Raw genomic sequence first — 9,665 nt, forward strand, 5'->3', positions numbered from 1 at the left:
CTATGTGCCTAAGTGTTGGACCTTGCATGCATGCCTATTTGTATGTGTTTTGGCTTCCATTCTTGAACATGTTGGCCACTGTTTTGGACCTAGTAGAGGGTTGTCCAAATTAGTTTAAGACCATCCCTTTGGCATGTTGTTGCATGCTATACATGTTTGTATTTTAGGTACTTAGCCTATTAACATGTTGCATGTTTAAGTGTCATTGCAATTGGCATGCTTCTTGTGTTAAGTCGCTTTGCATATTTACATGTGTTATGCCTTTCATGTTGTTGCATGTGTGTCATTAACATTGATGTTATATGCCTTGCACGCTTACTTGTTTAGTTCATGTGCCTATTGCACATGGTTTTGTTGTTTTCATGATCATGTTGCACACTTAGCTCACACGCCTAGGTTGCATTACATTAGCATGCATCTCTTGCCTCTTGAATCACCATGATTGAGGTTGGGTTCCCTATGTGTTTGTGTGCATTACATTTGACATTAAAATGCACACTTTGGCTTTTGGGCCATCACGCATTAAAATGCGCAATTGGTGGTCCGAAAATCGAGCACCATACCCCTTTGAGTCACGAACATGATAAGGGATGTGGTGGTGCATACATTGCTTTGAAAATGCATTGCCATGCCTTGTTTGCCCTTTGCTGCTGTCAAACAGGTTTCTGCAGGAACTTTCTGCCGACCGGCAGTGTTTAGTGCCGACCGGCAAAACAGGTTTGGCCGAGAGCACAATTTTTACCCGATGACCATTCTAAATGGCCGGTGATGATCTCACTTAGCCGGTAGTGTCCCACAACACTCAGAGAAGCAACCTTGGAAGTTGTGCAATTTTCAGAGAAGCAGAACAGTCAAAGCAGAGGCAAACTTGTGCATGGCAATGACTTTCCGAGCGGACCCGAGCACGCATTGCATCGAGTTCTCCTCCCGAGGCGGTTTATTGTTTTTTTAGCTTAGTTAGTTTGTCAACTAATTAGGCAATTTGTAATAATTAATTAGCATGTAGGTTAATTATCTGTATTATTCTTTTGGTCCCTCCGAGTGAGGGTAAATCTGTAATAAGTGTGGGTGAGTGGTGTGTATGTCTTCCAATCCCCACTTCTTTCTTCCCTTTTTATTTACTTGCTTATGATGGTAGACTAGGGCATATTTAAAGATTAGCATACCTTATGCAATGCATGCGTGCATTCATACATTTGCTTTACATGCACCGGGCTCGGCACATCATGCTAATTGCATTTGTATTTCAAATCCAAGTTGAGTACTTGTTAGTTACAGCATTTCACATGCCATTCGTTATGATAGCCGAGCCTATTATAGTTGCATTTTGCATGTGCTGCATTAGCCATCTTAACATGAACTAGGATCATGCATATGATTACTAACTAGTTTTTGTTTTGGCTTGGAGTACTCTGTAAGTTCTTTGCTTTAGCATCCTTGCATGCGTGTGAGTGTTGCCATGACAGCATGATTACCATGAGGCTAGCTGCTTATGTGATATAACTGCTTAAATGCCTGCGGATGGAGGTTGAATTACCTAACTTGGAATAATGCATTAAAACTGTGAGTTTTAAGCCCACTAGATAGTGGCAAAACTATCTTTTCTAAAGCACACTTGAGGGTGGCAAAATCTGCATTTTAGCCTACTTGCGAGTAGCAAACTATTTTAAAAACGAACATGCAATGTTTTGTTCCAATTTAGGCGATTTGGTCTATACTTGTTTGCTGCGCGCATAACATAGTAATTCTAGGCTAATAAATGGAATAAGAACACATAACGTTTTCAAAAACGGATATCATGGTTAGTAGAGGCCAATCTTCGGATCGGGCAAGAGGGGGTGCTCATAGCTGACCTTCCCCAATCGTACCCAAGTTCCCGAGCCGAGGCAACTTTGGTGATGACGGACACGTGGCCTTTGGCACCGAGTCAGGGTTTCCTAAATTCCCCCAAAATAAAATATTTAGGTGGCGACTCTGTATCTGGCAAAGCAGTCCATGTTTGGCACTTCTTTCCTAAAATCTGTTTTCTCAAAATGATTTGCCAGATTTGGACTTTTTGGTTCAAGATTAAGAACCGCGACACAAATCGAGTCCGAACTGTAGTAGTGAGGCCCACGGGCGTGCTACAACATCGCTGACTATTCTAGGAGAAAGTGAGAGAGAGAGAGAGAGATAGAGAGAGACAAGAGTGAGAGAAAGAGAGGGATGGGGGTAGACGGCAGTGATTGGCGGTGCCCGAGAGCAGAGAGAGAAGTTCCCATTGTGGGGAGAAGTTTGCACTGTCTCCGATTAAAGAGATAGAGAAGATTGATAGAGGGAGAGAGAGAATGAAAGGTTGGTTTTTGAAGAGGGAGAGTGAAGACAGAGTCACTTTTAGTGTGGAATGGGTTTGATGATTCTGGATCATTCATATCAACCGTTGGAAATGGTATTACGCGGATGGTGGTGATCTGTCTTGGAAAGGCAAAAGAACTATTGTGCTCTTAGAAAAAAAAAAAGTACAAACAACGGCTATAAATTAGCGATCATCTTTTATTTTTTTCCAACAGCTGTTATATACAAACGGTCATATTTTGTATTTCTATAAATAGAAAACCTCAATCTCAACTTCATTTCACAGCAAGCCTTCGAAATTATTTTCTTTTTAGTTTTTTCACACAATCAATATGGAAGATTCATCAAAAACAAAGAGAGGAAAACCATTCATTACTTAAGAAGATATGACAATTTGTAGGGCTTGTTGTCACATTACTAAAGACCCAATTGTTGAGAATTCACAATCTTATGCTCATTTTTTGGGACGAATTTTTAAAAATTATTGCTCGCTGCAGAATGATTACTCAAGAACACAAGTGTCTATCTCATCTTAATGGGGTGTAATCATGAAATGTTGCAACAAATTTCATGAATGTTTAGCACAAAGTTAAAAATCTACACCTAAGTGGGATGTCTCAAATTGATATAGTAAGATTTCATCTTCATTTATTATGTTAGTTTTTTTTTTAATTATTTTGTCTTATATAAAAATTAATTAATTAATTAATTAATTTAATATTTTATTGATACAGATGCTTCAAGCAAAATTGTTATACTATCGAGATGAAAACAAACATTTTACTTTTAAACGTTATTGGCCAATCTTGCAAAACAATATTAGGTGGCAAGATGTAACTCCTACGAATACAGTGAAGTTAATGATGCATACACCGTTTTTCCCTAATTCAGCCCCAATTTCCTTATGGATAACTGCATTTCTTTTTGAAGACGACAACAATTCAAGTGTTGGAAACAATCCAACTATTAATAATAATCTAATTGGTGAGGGTAGTGTCTCTACAAGGAATAAAAGACCTATGAGTAGGAAAGTAGCAAAAGAATTATTTCGGAGAAATCAAGCTGTTGAAACTGAAATCCACAAATTTAGTAATGTATTGGAGACATTTAACTAACACCTTACTGAGAATAAAATGAAAAAAATTAAAAGAGAAAAAAAAAGAAAGAAAAGGAAAGAAAAGGATTCAAGTACTATAAGAGATGAAAGAATTTGAGATCAAAAGACAAGAATATGAGATCAAAAAAGAAAAACATTTAATAATGACTATTTGGGCCCTCAGACGAAAGCGTATTACATAATGCGAAAAAATGAGATTTTTACCAAGTGGTCCACAAATGTCAGCAACCCAAATTACTATTTTTCTCTGCTTCCTGATGAATAATTACTGGAGAATGTATTTTTTAATTTTACAATGTCATTTTTTTTATTAATATAATTTTTAGTTTTTATTTGTAATGTCATTTTTATGTTCCAATGTAATTTTGAGTATTTAATTTTTTTTCTATTTTTTAATTTCTTTTTCATTTTTTATATTTGTCTAGTTGGGTATAATATAAATATATAATTTTATTAAAAACAGTTAAAAAAATGGTCATAAAAGATATTAAAAAAAACAAACAAAAAAGTTTATTAAAAAATCTATATCCAAACAAACCTTATAAACTTAAAAGGAAAGTTTGTTGAAATTTTTAAAATAACATATGTACTATTGGAGCATTGTTGCTATAATTTGACAAATTATTATTATTTATTACCAAATTATAACAATGACAATGATATTATAACAAATACAATTAGAAATGTTTTAAGATCCTGTTTGGTATAATTTTTTTCAATTAAAATTTGATAATCAGATAGACAAAGGTGATGTTTGACAAGTTGGTTTGTAGCTACAATAGTCATAAAAGATAAAAATAGGTTATTTTAGTCACAACAAACAAAAATCACATCTAACTCATAATCATTACACTTTTATCTCACAAAAAAAATCAAAAAACCAAAAAATCTTTCCCAAACTAAATTTTTTAGCCGAAATTAAAATAATTAAAAAAATTTAAAAACCAAAAAATTAACCCACTTTCTAAACGGAAGCAAAGTTAAAAATATTTCTTCTTAAGTTTCTAAATAATTAACCTTTTTCAAATTTTCAAACCAAATAATAAATTAACTGAGATATTAGATATTAGGTCCAATCTTACCCGTCAATTCTTCCAAACAAATGGTTGTTTTGGAAAGATGGTAAAAAGTGACTTTTTAGCTTTTAACTAAATTTTTGATTTTTTTAAACAAATGATTTGGAAAGTTGATAAAAAGTGACTTTTGACTTTTTTGATTAATGTTTGTTTATGATGTCAAATCATAATAAAATGACCAAATTACCCCTATTTATTTAAAATATTTACAACTTCACATATGTAACACATTTTAACCCATGAGAGTAAAATTGTAATTTCACCGTTGGCTAAAAACCAACTTTGCAAATGAAAAAAAAAAGACAAAAAAACTAATTTTTGACTTTTGTTACAAATCAAAAAAAATGATTAAAAGCCAAACTTCTCAAAATAACCCAAAAGTGCTAGGGTTTCTAAATTCATTTTGGACAAGATGAGATAGTTTTGGAAGGCGAGAAAGATGATAGGATTGGTGATGAGATGTGATGAAAAATAATAAAGCCTAGTCTACTTACTACACTACTACCAGTACTTACCAGTAGTACTTAGGCGTGGTTTGGGGATGAAAATATTTTAATTAAAAAATTATTACATTATTATTTTTATTTTTATATATTTTTTTATAAAAAATTAAAAAAATTATTACAAACGAGACTCAAGGGAGAGTTTTAGGTGATTGAAATAAGGTTAAGTTTGGCCTAACCTATATAATTTATCTTTTTATCTTTTTATCTTTTTTTCATCACATTACCTCTCTACTTTTTTATCCATCTTTTCATAAAAAGACAAAAAGTATACTTTTTTAGGACACCCCAAACCAACCCTAAATATACTCTTTAATTTTTTTATAAAAAATGTGTATAAAAAATAAAGAAATGATATAATTTAAAGAAGATAAAAACATAAAAAAATATTCTATATAGGGCATGTCAAATAGTGCTTAGATCCGATAAGATGGTTGTGACTAATTTAAGCATTATTTGATATCTTCTATATTAACATATTTTTTTTAAGTTATATTATTTCTTTATTTTTTTATATTTTTGATAAAAAATTAAAAAATATACTTATTTAAATTATTCTAAACACCCTCTTATTAAAAAGTAAAATACACTAAAAAAATTAATAAGTCAAAATATTATATACAAATTATAATCATTTTATTTTTATTTTTTTTTATAAAACTACAAAAAAAATTAAAAATTCCTTCCAAATGAAATTTTTTAATCAGGTTAATATAACTAAAAGAATCAAAAAATAAAGTTAAAAAAAGTCCTTCATCTTAAAATTTTTTAAGCAGGTTAGAGGTTGTTTGAGATGACTTAAATAAGTGTACTTTTTATCTTTTTATAAAAAGATGTCCAGAAAAGTAAAGAAGTGATGTGATGGAAAAAAGATAAAAAAAATAAAAAAGATGGATTATTTTGGTGTTGCCAAACTTGGCCTTAATATAACTAAAAGAATAAAAAATTAAGTTAAAAAAAAGGGAGGCTAAAATAGTTATATATGACAAAATAAACTATTTTAGTAAAATAAGATAAAATGTCATATCTAACTTATAATCATTTTTTTTTCACAAAATTTAAAAAATCAAAAAACTTATTCCAAACTAGACTTTTTAGTTCCAGGCTAAAGGGGGCTCATTTGGAAAGCTAGTTAAAAGTTAGTTTTTGACTTTTAATCTATTTTGAATTATATCACTTTTCACATTTTTTACTCTCAAAAATACAAAAAAAAATCCAAAAAAAAATTTAAAAGTTAGATTTTAACCAACTTTTCAAAACACCTAACTAAAAAGTCAAAATAATTAAAAAGTCAACTTACATCCCAAATGAACTTTAAGGCTATATTACGCTCTCTCACTCTCTCTCATTAATTGTTACGGCCCAAAGCACCTAAATAAATAAAGGAAAAATTAGCCTAAGGTCCCTCTCCCATTTTTCGTAATGGAAGAGATCCATAAAATTATTTTTTGATGTCTAAGGTCCCTAAACATGTATTAGAGAAATTTGACTCAGTCAATCGATCTGTGTGTGATTGAGATTACCATTACACTATAGCACTCACTCTCAAATCTGATGAGTGGGTGATACATATACATATATATATAGAGAGAGAGAGAGAGAGAGGGAATACAGAGGAGAGAGAGAAGCGATGATGGCAACCGGAGCTGCTGGAGGAGGCGGCGAATGCAAAGTTACGGGAGATTTTGTTGTAGATGAAGATCTGGTGCAGATTTGGTGCAACTGAGACGACGGCGGTTCACGGCGACGGCTGAGCTTCGCCGATCTGACTTCGTCCCCTTGCTGCCCTGCCAGTATTCCGTCATTGCAAGAGCGAGGCGAGCAAAGCAATCAAGAGGCTGTAGGTTTTTCTTCTGTTATTACATCAACCAAATTTTCAGGAGCGCATACAGCAGCAAGGGCAACATGAATTATTCGAACGTAGAAACATCCTGACCAACTAGCATATTCAGAAACCTACAATTAGGAACATATGATTATCTGTCAATTATCAAATTAATTTTTGGATCCCATGGTACAGGAGGTGTTGTTAAGCATCAATCTCCAGAAGTCTGAAATGCAATAAACCATGGACTCACATCCAGGTTTTTATCTCTGGCAAAGATAAATGTATCAAACATAATAAAAAAAAGTGGGGTGGGGTAGGAATATTGTTACATGGGAAATTAAATTTCAATATATTAATACAAAGTTTTCTTTTCTTACCAAAAGAAAAAAAAATGTGATACACTGATACCCAAATGGAATGACAAAGAATTTTTCAACTTGTTGGAAAAACAGTAATTTATATATGTCAGGCTGGAAATGGTGACAAGTCAGTGAAATTTTAGAAAAACAAACACACAGAAATTTGTTTATTGTTGCTTATTCACTCAATGAAAAGATCTTCTCTCTCTGTTTTGAACTGAAATTTCTCTGAATTGATGAAGAGAAATTTTCTTGTTTAAACTAAATTTTCTCTGGATTGGTCCAGAGAAATTCTCGGGTTTAAACTGAAATTTCTCTGGATTAGTCCAGAGAAATTCTCTGGTTTGGATTGAACTAGTCCTCAATATTGTCTAGAGAAATTTGACAACTTTATGGTAACCGGTTTCAAGCATAAATTGATTTTACATTTTTATACACTCTGATTTTAGAGTTTCAGTTTATTGCTCCCTTTGTTGATAATAAAACATGCTGGATGTTGTTGGCTTTTCATTTTTACTCGTTTCTTAAGAGCACAACCTAGGGCTGGGCATAGGGTCATCCGACCCGCCCAAACCGCCCTACCCGAACCGAACCGCACGCATGTGGGCGGTTTCGCAAACACATTAGGGTAGGGTGCGATTTGGATTTTATATGAATTTCGGGTTGCGGGCGGGTTGCGGGTTTGAACCGCACCCGCCCAACCCGCCCGCATTTAATTTAATTTTTTTTTTTTTCCCTTCCAAACCAAATCTAACCGTCCATATTTCTTTCACTCACCAACTCACTCATATAACAAAACAAAAGGAAAAAAAAAACCCTAATATCTAATCCTAATCGGCTTCTCCTCCTCCTCACTCACTCACTCACTCTCTGAGTCACATCTCACTCTCTTCCTCACTCTCTTCTCCTCGGTTCAGCAGTGTGCACACACAGACCGATCGGCGATCGATCACTCTCCTTCTCAGCCGATCTACTTCATTCATTCACAGGTGAACTCTATTTCTCTCAATCTCTGTCTCTCTCTCTCCCGATCGTTGATTTGTTGTCCGATCGTTGATTTGTTGTGGATGAACAATAGAAAACTGATTTTTTTCATCTCCGACTCCGATCTACTTCACAGGTGATCTAGCAGGTGATCTCTGAATTTTTTTATCATCACACAGCCGATCTGCTTCAAAGGTGAGCTCTCTCTCTCAATCTCTCTCTCTCTCTCTCTCTCTCGATCGTGGATGAACAACAGAAAAGGAACAGATTTTTTTCATCTATGATTTTTTTTCATCTCCGATTTACTCTTCGCAGGTGATCTCTGATTTTTTTCATCATCGCACAACCGATTTTGAACACTGCACAGCCGATCTACTTCACGTCACAGGTGAATCTGATATCTCATCTCTGATTTGATCTTAGTTTATTAATTTTTGGAATTCAGATTATTTAATTTTTGGAATCTGTTTGTTTTATTTAAATCTATTGAATCTGTTTGTTTTTGGTTAATTTTTGGAATCTGTTTAATTTTTGATTAAATCTGTTTGTTTTTGGAATCTGTTTTTGATTAATTTTTGATTAATTTTTGGAATCTATTAAATCTGTTTGTTTGAATCTGTTTAATTTTTTATTAATTTTTGTTTTTGTTTTTGTGTTCAGATTTTTGATTAATTCAGATTTTTTTTTTCCTTGCTATTTTTGTCAATTTCTTGGATAGAATCATATTCTTGATGAAGTATTTGATGGAATGATCATTCCATTCCACTCCATTCTAGAGACTGAACACTACCTTTGGGAATTGATGTCTTTGCATTAGAGATAGGCATTGTCATTGTTTTTTAAATTTTCGAAGCTTTTTTCTCTTGAAATAATAATTATTTGAGAATGCCTTCCAAATGCATGAACGAAAAAAATAAATAAAAATGAAATGTTCCTAATATCAAATAGAATAATTTCATAAAATAAGATATCAAAATATCATGTGATATTATTTGTGTGGTACTTCCAACAAATAATGAAAAACTTTACGAGTGCGATAATGCTGACTCACTTTTGTTAGATAGTGAGATAAGAATGACCTACCTAATATGTTTTGCAATTACTCATTTGTCAGAGTAAAAAGTAAATAATACCACATATACTTCTAGACTTCCTAATAATTTTTCACGGATGAAAGATAAGCAGAGCTTTGTTTTGTGAGAAACAGAAAAAATAAATAAATAAGGAAACCAATTAGAGAACATTTAACAGATTGTGCATAAAAGTATAGAGAACATTTAACAGATTGTGCATACAAGTATAGCAAACTCAACAATTAACTAGTTTTCAGTCGTTTCCATGGAAATTGTAGGTGCCATCACATATATTAAATATAATTTTTATTTAATTTTTGGAATTCAGATTATTTAATTTAGATTATGTAATCTGTCTGTGTCTTAGTTGAATTTGTTTCTTTTATTTAAT

At 32.7% G+C, this 9,665-nt stretch overlaps 1 long non-coding RNA gene across 1 annotated transcript; it reads left to right on the plus strand.

Moving 5' to 3' along the window:
* The first annotated feature begins 7,963 nt into the window (after positions 1–7,963).
* LOC145801756 (uncharacterized) lies at positions 7,964–8,582 on the plus strand. The gene is made up of 3 exons (XR_014343403.1): positions 7,964–8,206; positions 8,338–8,396; positions 8,517–8,582. It is a non-coding gene; the product is annotated as an uncharacterized LOC145801756 (long non-coding RNA).
* The last annotated feature ends 1,083 nt before the right edge of the window (positions 8,583–9,665 follow it).

Source organism: Camellia sinensis, chromosome 10 (genome assembly GCF_055761805.1).
Source record: "Camellia sinensis isolate YWXY chromosome 10, ASM5576180v1, whole genome shotgun sequence".
Classification (NCBI taxonomy): domain Eukaryota; kingdom Viridiplantae; phylum Streptophyta; class Magnoliopsida; order Ericales; family Theaceae; genus Camellia; species Camellia sinensis.